This window comes from Falco biarmicus, chromosome 11, assembly GCF_023638135.1.
Source record: "Falco biarmicus isolate bFalBia1 chromosome 11, bFalBia1.pri, whole genome shotgun sequence".
Lineage (NCBI taxonomy): Eukaryota > Metazoa > Chordata > Aves > Falconiformes > Falconidae > Falco > Falco biarmicus.
The window spans coordinates 19583836-19596050 of NC_079298.1; the positions used below are offsets into that span (position 1 = coordinate 19583836).

Sequence of the window (12215 nt, forward strand, 5' to 3'; positions counted from 1 at the left end):
ATACTTCCCCTGCTTTCCCCTCTGTACACACGCATGCACAAATGAAGATCAAGAAACTAACCTGGACTTCTTGCTGGAAAAGGTGCTGGAGGTGGAGGAACCAGACCATCACATCTCACTTTCCACCCCTGGGAAGTCCCCTAGGAGAAAGGAAAATTGCAGCTTTAGATCTCATCTGGCTGCCAGCCTCATAAATTGCAGCATGGCACCAGATTTCGTTCACCCTCTGGAAGCCCCTGGCTGCAGGGGAGCACATCCTGTCTGTGCCTGTGGGAGAGGCGTGGGGGGCATGGAGGGCAGCATGGACAGAAGGGGAAGGGGAGAGGACTCCTCAGAGGGGTCAGTAAGGATCCTCTTGGTCAGCTAGCATAAGGGGCAGGATACAACAAGCTCTAGGCCTTCCATGCTAGAGAGCAGTGTTGTGATGCACCATAGTTCAAGCGAGGGTGATGAAGATGTTGCTGACACCAGCTTAGAAGAAAAGAGTCTCATGAATATCATTTAACCTTTTAGACTTCCAGACAAGCAAAGTAGTGTTTAACCACTGTTTAGCATCATGAAAAAAATATCCCCAGGCTGTGTTGCACATCTAACCACAAAGCTTTTCATTTGCAAACCAACCAAAACTTAAGATAAGCTTTGATTGTTCATTTGGTAATTTGATTCCACTCCCTTCTCTTTGTTTGCTCGCTGGAACATGCTTGTATGGCTTAGACTTTCCGTCTTCCTTGGAAAATGTGCAGTTGTTTCATCCTCCACTTCCTGATGTCTTGTGGCCCACTAGTGGTCCACGGACCGCAAACTAAGAAACTGTGATAATTCTGTATAGTGATGTCTGGGTACAACAAAACTGAAGAAAATTGCAGGAAGCCCAGGCTGGCATATTTGCATGAGCATATACATCCTTGCTATGCCCCTGTGTAAATGGGGGTAGTTAAATCTTAGTTCAAGCACCTTGAGCATATGGTTTTGAAATTGTTTTCCTAAGACTGATGGCTATTGAAGAGTAAAGGTGTTTGTCAGGCACTTGGATAAAGTAATGACAGGGTTTTTTTTAAATATCCTCTAGACAAACAATTGCACTGCTTTGTCCCATAGCATTTTTAACCAGGTGTACCAATATTATGAAGGAACATCTGACTGGCAGAGCTGAACAGAGCTGGGTGGGTAACCTCTGTAGAGTCTTCACCTGAAAAATAAACTGAAAAAAAGGCAGCTGAAAGAGAGATTTTGCACTCACTTCCCTGAGCTCAGCTTTCCAACTTCACTGCTGCTGCTTTGTGCCCACTAGCAAGCTCAGCTGTCTACCTGCCTGAGCACATGGACAGGAGTTTTGGCCCTTGGAGCATTCCCTCTGCAGTCAGCATCAATTATTAAGGACCACCCCTTCACTTTCCTCATCAAAATAAAGCTGTTGATAATACTTCTCTGCCTCACTGGCCTGTTATGAAAGTTAATGAGTCTGCAAAAGACTTTAAAAATATAAAACATCATGGAAGTTCTAGGCACTGTGTTTTGAAGGTCTCCTTTTCCCCAGCTTAAGGCAGAACGAGTTAAAGCTAGCCAAAGGGGATAAAAGAAACAAGAGAGACTTCATGAGTGCATCAGGGGAAAAGGAAATACTGGAGAGAAAATAGACACATTAGCAAATGAGGAAGGAGATGAAGTTAATTATGATTTTTAAATGGGTGAGCAATAGAACTACTTTTTTAAAAAGAAAAAAGTTTTTTAACAAAAATAAGGACTGACAATTAGAAAGAAGTGAAGGCCTTGTGAAAACAGGTGTTTGATTAAAAAGCAAGGGGGAGAAAACTTGTAAAACATTAATGTATGTAAGTGAGGAAATCTAGATGAAGCTTGCCTTAAGACCAATGCAAAACTAATGCTTTTTTCCAAATATTTACAAGCAGTTTGGAAAAAACATGGCAGATGGGGAAAAGTCATATCAGAAAAGAAAAAGCAACAACAGCCACAAAAAAATGCTAATGATGTTGGAAAAATGATGCTAGTGGTTACTGGCCAGTAATATTCATCTGTACTAAAAGTAAGAAGCACAACTAGAGTGAGCAGGCAAGCATCATGTCTGTTGGGTTATGAAGCCGTGCAACACAAATAAGGTTTTGTTACAGAGTTAGAAAATACAGCAGGGAGACACCAAATACATGTTGGGTCAGATCCAGAGTTGCTGCTGTGCCTCATTACACCATCAGGTCTATTTGTAACATCTGAACTTGAGTAAATCATTTGACAAAAATACCTTGCAAACTTGTGTCTGAAAAAAGAAATCCAAATCGGCTTTGATAGGAAGGGTGTCATTTGGGCTGGAAATGGCAGTATGAGGCCACACAGAAAGTGATCTGAAGACAAAAATTAAAATAGAGTCTGGTTGTAAATATGTTATGATTATTTCAGTATAAAGAATGATTAAGACATAATTATAAAAAGAAAAACAAGTTACTGTGTGAGCAGCAGAACTAGGGCACCCTGGTTCCTAGTGTGTTGAGATGCTGTAGTTGGATTCTCTGGTGTCTAGTAGGATTTTCCTGTGACAGCCCCTCTGAGGTGGGGGTGGGTCTGGCATCTCTGCAGGGACATTGGTAGGGGTGCGCTTTGTGATATCTGTGATAGCCCTGTGTGTTTGAGACCTACACAACCTCCAAATGCAACTGGGGTCAAAATGGCCAACCCTTCCAAAAGTTACAAGGAGAGGACTCAAAGAGGGTGATCACAATTTCCACATCCATTTATTGAGAACACAGATTTTAAAATCTCGCAAAAGGGTAAATTCAGAGTGAAAATTGGAATGTCAAAAATGAACAAAATGCTCTGAACTTTGAAGCTGTCCCTCTCCTGTCTCTTGTTTCCAAAACACTGCCTACGTGGAGGGACTGCATACAGATAATAGCCATACTGATCTTATTTTCATACTTTTTTCTTAGCTACTGTTTTAGAAGCTTCCCCTCCCCCACCCCTACCCCCTGCCAAAAAGAGCTATTTGTTCCCTTTTAGTGTAAAGGATTAAGGAAATGGGGAGTTTCTATACTGATCATTTTGAGACATATTATTTTTTAAAACCACTGTTCTGAGTTTGACTGTCGAACATGTACACCCAGCTATGATCAATAAAATTGCTTCTTGCAGAGAATGTGCATACAGAACTTCAGACAGGTTAAATGTGCCTGTTGTAGGGATGGGATCAATGCTAACTTGTGGTTTGTGATAGTCAGCCTTCAGTATAAAGCTAGCTCTGCAGAACCTGCTGAATATCAAGGCTATGTCTCCATTGCTGTACTAGGAACTGAAGTGAGGACAAGGGCACTATTTCTTGTCTGTAATCAGTTATCACTGGGTTACATGGGGCATCCAGTAGCTGCTTATACGACAGAAAGATGCAACTCTTTTTAAGGACATGAGAATGATATTATGGGGCTTGCTTTTCATGTTCAATTACTGTTCTTCTCTGCTCATTAATATCACAATTTTTAAAAGCTTTTGACCCTATTAGATTTCACATTTGAAAAAGATAGATGGTGGCCTGTATGGTTTCACATCAGTAGAGAGGTCACAGCACGCTTGGACTGAGAAGCAGAAATCCCCTTAAACAGCAGGAACTATGCAAGTAACACTTCAGATATGGTTTTGATAAAAGTAACTTAGCAGTTTTCGTAGCTGTAAAGCTGTCTCACAGGTGCATGGAAATCTACATAGAAATAATACTGCCCTGTTTACCATCAAGATTACAAAGCCCAGAATTAGAAAATGTAGAAGGAATGGTATGAAAATGCAGCCAGCGTATGTTTTGTAAGAGCATCAAGGCTCAGAAAGCCCAGCTCCCACTTGTAACCACTCTTCTTCCCATGGCTCTAACACAAAACTACATTTGGAGTGGCAGCTTTATAGTGGGGAGCATTACTGCACCTACAGAGCCCTTCTCTTCTGCCCCCTTTGGGTCACCTATCTGGGGAGCACCCATGCACCTTTGCCTGCTGCTGGAGTAGCATTGAGCATGAGGCTGTGGATTTGCATACTCTGACTCCTTCTGCATACCTTAAAGTCCTGGTTCCTCCCTTCCCCTGGTTTCCCCTGCAGATTTGCTTATTTCTTAATAGTGCAACATAGTATATTGTGCATTCGCTGGGAGTCTAAAAAAGCAAGACAGATTTTATCGTTTGGACTGTAGATATCTAATGCCCATTACGGGCTGACTAAATTTAGTAGAGTGGCAATTCACCAGACTACTAAATTTAGTTAGGCCATCCGGTCATATCATTTTACTTAGCTTAATATTGGATATCATAAGATAGGGCCTATCAAACAGTATGGCTCCAGCTTCCCCAGCTGCAGATTATATTATCATTATAGCCTTTCAAAACATTCATGCTGACTTTTTAAAAACCTTGACATTTTTTAGTTTGTATATTTTGTTACAAGTTTGTAAGGATGGTCAAAATTCATTTGGTTTTCACTCTAAAGATCACTATTAAAAAAAAAAAAGACACTGCTGTTTTCCTTTTAAGCAAAACCTTTGACATTCCCTGTTTAACTTCAATTAGAATAGGATGAATTTTATCGTCAAAGCTGGCTAGAAAAGGTGGAGTCCAATTTGGAGAGAAATTTTGCACAATGTTTTTCATTGTCTTGATGCATTTCTATTGCCGTTGAAACTCAGTTCAGTTCCAGGCAGGAAAAAAGCTTTATGAGAATTCAGACAACCTGGACTGTGACAGCAAGAAGGAGTTCTCAGTGCTGTAAATTCAAACTTGTCTTATGCAGGGTAAATGGGAAAGAGATCTTGGTAAGGATCCCATGCACAACAGCTGGAGTTATGGCGATGGGATCAAATATGACTAACAGAATGGCATGTACAAACTCATCAGCCCTGCTATAATTCTTCCTTAGTATATGGAAGGAAAATTGCAGTAGCAATATTCCGGGAGTCTGTAGACTTAATCTTTTTTGGTAGGCCTTGAAAAGGAGCCAGTGTCTCTCCATCCCAAGTCAATCATTCCTATCCAAGTAAACTGAACTGAGATCATCTAGATGCTGGTCTTCATTTCTAATGAGCTTTCACAGGAAAACAGGAAATAATAATCTTGAAAGGGGAAAAAAATGGTCAAAAATCAGCCAGAGAACATTTAAAGGTTTGTTCTGAACAAGCAGGGCTAAGAAAAAGGCCTGAGAAAAGTGTGTCCTGGGATCACTCACAGTTAAAGCACTGATTAATTAAGCAGAGGGTCATTCTTCAGAAAGACTCAAGGGCAGTTTTGGCCCTGGGGCTGTAATTTGGACACTTCTGGAGTTCTAGATACACTGAGCTATTCTGTGCCCGGCCTGTGAATATGTACATTCTTCTGGCTGAACAATGGCATCTTTATTCAAATGGGAGCGACTAAATAAGTGGCTGTGTCCTAATATGGGTGGTATTTCTTCCTGCTCTGCCTCATTCTCTGCTGCTTTCCCGTTGCCTTATCAGTGCTTTGTAGCACAACTTACAAAATGAAATCTATTCATAATGCTAAACGCCTCCCCCTTTTATAGACACAGGAAAAAAAGCCCCAAACGCTTACATATCCTCCAATTCTACAGCAGGGTGTTTACTTTTTTAAATGCAATTCTGCTTATCTGACACTGGTTTGGAAATTAATAAAATGGTGCCTGGCTTTTATTGTTTTGACTATGGGAAGGAAATTAATCCACAACTATTACAAGTGTTTGATCCAAACAAGCAGAGATAAAACTACGGTTTCAAGAAACGTTGTTCCCTGTTTGTCAGGTGTCCTAGGGTACCTGACATGTCTGATTTATTCCTCCCATGTTTAGCAGAAACACTGTCCAGGTAGATGATGCCCATTCATCTTGCTTTGTGCAGGTATTTCTTCAGGGTGGCTTTATTTATTAATATGCCTTAACTACTGTTTCTTCTTACTCACTAGGTTTAGCCCTGCCAGAGGTTAGAAAAGAGGTTGTTTGTCTGAAGAGACAAGGGTGTGGTGAAAATACTCTGTGCCAGCCAAGTGAACAAAAACACTATCTGAATTACAAAGCAGGCTGGAAAACAAAATTTAACTGATAGAAGATCTGGACACCCCCCCACACACCCCATGCTGAGAGGCAGAGAGAAAAGGAGTCCCAAGAACTGGCCGTGTACAGCTCCCTGGAGATAGGTCTGGAGAGGGGGGCTGTGCCTCCCAAAATCCTCTCAGCAGCTCACAGCAGCAGAGCGGGTTTTATAACATTACTGTGTGGGGAAAACTAATGTCAGTGTTTATGCAGTATTACTTGGTATTGTTAATAGTTAATTCAGTGAGAGCAGGCTCACTGTGCAACTGTACTGCAGAAAACTGCGACTTCACTTATGGGGACTGGGCTGCAGCACCACGCACACACCAGACCTGTCCCAAAGCCCGCTATGACTAGCCGATGGCTTCTGGAGTCGCAGGGGTTGGTGCCGTGGGGCAGACACATTACTTGTTTCCACCAAAGCTAGAACCCAGGCACCTTCCAGCTACATGTGCCTCCACAAATAGCTCTTCCTGAAATACTTCTGAATGTCCTAGGTCTGTATAACCACCAAAAGACACTGTACAGAGCACTGATTTGGTATTTCATACAAATGCAATGTCATATAAAACAGACCACCCTTAGAGTGGAGACCGGCTTCCTCTTCCTCTGTGAGAGCCCAGCCATGAGAGCAGGCAGCCACCATCCCTCTTCCCAGAGGCTTTCGCTCCTTTCCACCACCCTGCGAGTGCCAGACAGACTGGCAGCTGTGCTGGAAGGGCTCCCGTCCCTGCAACTGGGGCAGCCTGGCAGCTGTGGCCCTTGGTGGAGGCGTGAATTTTCGCAAACCATGTGGCTATCATCTAAACTTTTGCTGAAACACCTGGTGGTCTTTGGGATGGGGACAAAATGGGAGGGAAAATGACTGCCATTATTCCCAGCTGCTGGCTGTTAGGTCCCTCTGACCTGCTAAGCAGTGTGTACCGTGGGAGAAGGCACCGAGTGGATCTGCCTCCCCATGCCTGCGTGGGGAAGGAGGCCATGAGCAGGGCCCTGAAGGAGTCCGGAGAACAGAAGTTTTGCATTAGTGATGAGCGAGAGTCAGTTACTTGTATTTAAACAATACCAGGCTCTGGGGAAATCCAGATGCAGACCTGAAATACATGGCTTGGCAAAAGACTGTTGTTACTGTCACATGTCTGACCTCTTGAAAATAACATTAATTCAAAAGTTAAACGTGTTCAGCTGACAGTGATGAAGTATTTCTGTTAAGGAGGAGATTTTTCAAAGGCGCAAAATCAACTTAGCCGTGTGTTACAATTGCCTCATTGATGTCCTACAGAAGGCCTGAGTGCAGCAGATTTGGGGGCTTTCAGCCGCAGCGAGGCACTCATTGCACTGAGGGGGGTGCATGTGAGCCCCCACTAAAATGGGCTGTGTTTCCAAAGCGGCTTCTGAAGATCCATGATCTTTCTGGACACTTTAAATACAATTATTTAGGAAATTATTTCTCCTGCTTTTAGTTTCCAAGTAGGCAGTTAGACCTGGCAGCCACAGACATAGATCTTGTAACTGGCTTTGATGCAAGAGAGCAGCATTGCCATAATTCTGGAGATATCCCTTTCTTTTCTGAACTACATTGGCAGCTCATGATACCAGCATGTCAAAATGACGTTCACTCTATATTACACAGAGCGTATAAAAGCTTGTGTTTACGTTTTGTCTCCTTTGCCCTTTTCAATTCTGCATTATTTTTTTATAGTTTTGTAACTTTAGCAGTACATATTTGGGAATTTTTTTTCCATGCCTTGCCTAGCTTTATGGCTTGTTCTGGCTGAGGCATCCTTACATGATTTGATTTTACAAGAAATATAGACTAGCACATATGTATGCAATTGTTCCACAGTGAACCAATCTGTCTGGAGCACTGGGGGAAGAGATGTGTTAATACTTTCTTTCATGCTATTTACAAACTAAATTGCTAGATCTAAAAATGATGCAAAATATTAGGAACAGCAACAATAAGGTTTGCGCTAGTTAGCAGGAAGCATAAAGGTATGGTGGAGCCAGAGAAATACTCATCAGAGTAATATTTTCATCAGAAACAGAATGTCTTGTAACCGGGGGAGATAAGCACGGGTAGGCAAAACCAACTATGCTTGGAGCCAACATGCACCAGCTATAAATCACACACTGCTGAGTAAAATCTGAAAAATCGAAGCCTGATTCTTCCACCAGGAAGAGCCCCTCCCTGCTCTGAGTAGGTGCGGAGCAGAGGGCAGGTAGTGGGGACTACCAAAGTGTGCCAAAATGCATCTGCGCTGAAAGATGGAGCAGCCTGTGACACTGGCTAGGAGGAGAGGCTGAGCCATGCGCAGCTGCTGGAGACCTGCCACTCCGTCCTAATGCTGGTGGCAAGTGGCCCTCTGATGCTGGAGCATTTAAGGAAGTGGCACAAAGCCAAGTGGATTGAGAGCAGGGACCCATCGTGGAAGAGCTGGTTAGCTTTTGCCACACAAAGAAACGTGGGAGGACTTTGGTGTTTCTGAGCAGGAGAGCAGTGGAGAAAACAGCCAAGAATGCTGAGGCAGACTAGCAAACCTTGTTTAATAGAGGGTGCATTGCAGTGGTGGAGTCAGTGCTGCAAGTACCGCATACTAGGACTTATTTAAAGAGGCTATTGTAAAAGTCTTCAAGCCAGTTAATTACCGGTTTTTGTTATGTCAGGAACTCCTTGAGTTAAAGCAGAAAGAAACTATTCATGAATATGTTCCAGTTCTGTAGTTTAATGGGACAAATTTAAAAAAAAAAGGAAGAAAGAAAGAAAGAGAGAGAAACTGATAAAATTATTTAGTTCATGGAAGGATTGAAAACCCTCACAAAAAAAGCTGAAATTACATATTGTGCCCCATCTACTCTTGCATAAGCCATTGAAATTGCTGGAGACTTAGTTGGACTAATCGTCCATTGCAGTTATGCATGAGCCTTACAGAGCGCACAGGGTGCATATGGGCCAAAGCACCAGCCTATGAAAGAGAGAGAAATTATCCAATAGCATTAAAAAAAAAAAAAAAAAAAAAAAGTAGATGTCCAGGTATGAAAAGCCAAGAGGCTTGGCTTGCATTTAAAAAGTATTAAGAGCAAGCGAGGAATTTCATTTAATTTATTCACCAAGTGACTTGAAGAGGTGTGAAAAAAAGACAGAAGTGACTTCAGGCAAGAGAAAACGTTCAATGGAAAACAAAAATCTATAGAGGACATTAATGTAGACTCATTCCCTTCCTGCTTACATCAGTTTTTTCCTCCGCACCTCCCTGTTTGCTGTGAAGTTACTGATGGACCATGGTTATTGCAAGCGGATTCCGGCCTAGAAATTCCATCTGATCAGAATAAAAATCATATTGCCTGCTGCATATTGAATCGAACTGCAGATATTGGAGTAAATGGCAGTTTAAAGCCTGTCTCATATTATCAGTATTCTTCAGACATTTACTTTGCTGCCTTCCACTGTTCGGAACACCCTGAAAATCACCGACACATTTACTGAATTGAGGTTTAAAAGCAACTCAGAAACACAAACAAATCATAGTTCTTAGCTCTGCTGAAGGTTAGAAGAATACTGTTGCTGAGGGGGTGCTTGCTGTGTGCATCTGAGTACCATCAAAATGACCTGTTGTGTATACATGTGTCCTAGTTTCTTTTTTATAAAGAGAGTTTGTTAGGAATTAAACCTACTTCTTGGGAGAAAAAACAAAGTCCAGCACACAAGAATACCCATCTTCCTAATTCTTATCATGCCACAGACTGAAATCCCAGACCTGCTCATATATTACAAAGCATCTTGGAGAAAGCTTTTATCGTTTTGTGCCTATAAATGCAGTAATTTCTCAGGTTATAGAGACAATGCAGGGGTTATCAAATAGTTAGTCTGTTAGATCTTTTCCCTTTGTATTAGTTGCATCTTCTCATCCCTAGTAAACTTCTCTGTGCTTGGCTTTTCAGAAGTCCCCCGAAGTCCTACACCAAGCACCTTAGATGATGATATTACTCTAATGTAGGGCTGCAGCACTGTAGAGGTCATCAGCCTTTCAATGGTGCCCCCTTCCCAGGGCTGGTTTCCTATTTAATGTCCTGCTTCCCACTCCCCCCTGCTCCTGCTCCCTTCCCCTGCCCAAAGGCTTTGTTCCAGGAGCAAGAACCCTTTGCAGCATGCTGAGCTCCCGGAGTTCAAGACATGAGGCTTTTGCTGTGTGGTTCTTTAAAGTGCTAGCTGTGCCTTACTAATATATTTTCAATGGTTGGGATTAGCAGAGCTTGTAAGAACATATCAGACCTGTCAAGTTTGCAAGTCCACTCACCACCTCCACCCTCTTACATATATTTTTAAATAGCTAATTAGGAGATAATGCCAGTGGAACCAAATACTGTCACAAGATAATGATCTTGCACCGCTGTAGAAATAGTAAGTGGAAATGTTTATTTTCAAAGGGAAGAAACACTGATCATGTGCCTAATCCTGTAATTCTTAAACAAGTAAAATTCCTGTAGATTTCAGTAGAGGCTGAGTTGACAACATCTTATTACTGTAGTAGTATTTCTGGATACCAAACGGCCGTAAGTGATGCAGTCATTTTCTCCAAATGATACTGGTGCAGTATTGGAACAGATGTTTCCCTTACCTTTATTAGCCTGTTGTATCTTCTAACTTGGAGGACAAATTTTGCATGTGCCTCATTGCACCAGCTTAGATGACTTTTTTTTTTTTTTTTTTTTTTTGGATGTGCTTTAGGAAGCAGTGAGCTGTGGTTTGGATGAAGTTACACTTATTTTTAACTTGCTGACAGTTCATAATAGTGATACACAAGTCTGTGTTGCTACTGCAGGCTCCCTTTGGTACACTAAGTATCATGTCTGTTTAAATCAAAGATGGCCTTTCCTCTGTCCTTCAGGAATTTGGGAAACAAGGGTTGTCTTAAATCCACCTTTCAGGAATAAACCACTTCTGTTACCAGTGGACTGAAGGAGTACACACAGGCAACAGGTACGAGTTCATTAGCTGCTCTGGCATAACTGCCCCTGTGCTGCTCTTCCCCAGTAATAGATGTGAGACAATTTGGGGCAGCTTTACATCTTGCTCAGGCTCATCCTTGCATTTGTATTCCCACCAGTGGTGCTGGTGGGGGCTGTGCTGTGCAAATCCTTCCCCAGATCACCTGCTGGGGAGCCTCCAGCTCTGCTACGAGGCAGTGTTAATGGCACGAGTACATTCGCCTTTACTGCCTCCCCCCCCAGGGACGCCTTCGTTCTACTGCAGCTCTGGACTCACTTTAGATGCAGGGTTGTCTTACAGACAGGTGAATACTGCAGTGGAAATTGGAGGCAGATGCAGAGCTGCTTTCAGATAAAAGCCTGTCAATGGAAGCATGAAGGGTTTATCCTAGTCAGAATTACCTTGCACAAGTTGTTAGTGCTTCACCATGGAAGGTGGCCAGTGGTTTTTAGAAATTACTGCTGCTTTTATGATTAATGAAGATTCATCATTCCATTGGATCATCTCTAACCTGCTGTAATTGTTCTGACTTTTATTTTTTACCTTGTTCGCCAGTTCATGTCTAAATACAAGAAGATGTTTATATTGCATACATTCAGCTTTAATTGGCCCTTAAAAGAAGGTGTTGATTAGAATCTTCTCAACATCAACAGCTCGCTCGCACAACATTCTCTAATTACTGTTTATTAATTTAGTTCAAGTGGCATAGTTGAAAGCCCTGCTCAGATGGGAGAAGTAAATTGTCACTGGTATTGAATATGTAAATTATATGCCATGTAAGTTTCCATGAAGAATGTTTAAAGTTAAATGCTATGCACATAAAGCCTTCCAGTTTCATCTAACCCAGCCATATGACAGCTCTGCAAAAAGTGTCATGAAAATTTACCAGCCCTGGCAAAAAAACCTACTTGCCTATCCTTTACTTCTTTCTATTAACATAATCATGATGATAATGATAATTTATTTGCCAGTCAAAAAAAAAGTAATCATTCATGCTGGCTAGCTGGAGATTTGCAAGGCTGCCAATTGAATCTGTACTACACGTTGCCGTAGTATAGACATTCAGCAGCCTGGGTTTGTTGCCCTAGTGCAGTAACCCTTCCTTCTCTTTAATTAGCTTATAAAGTCAGAATTTCTTCAACAAAGTACTCATTAAACATTGCCT

General features: G+C 42.0%; 1 long non-coding RNA gene across 1 annotated transcript in view; it reads left to right on the forward strand.

Annotated features, from left to right (window-relative positions):
* Positions 1-12215, forward strand: part of LOC130156778 (uncharacterized) — a 73112-nt gene that overhangs the window by 41958 nt on the left and 18939 nt on the right. The gene's annotated exons all lie outside the window — the stretch shown is intronic.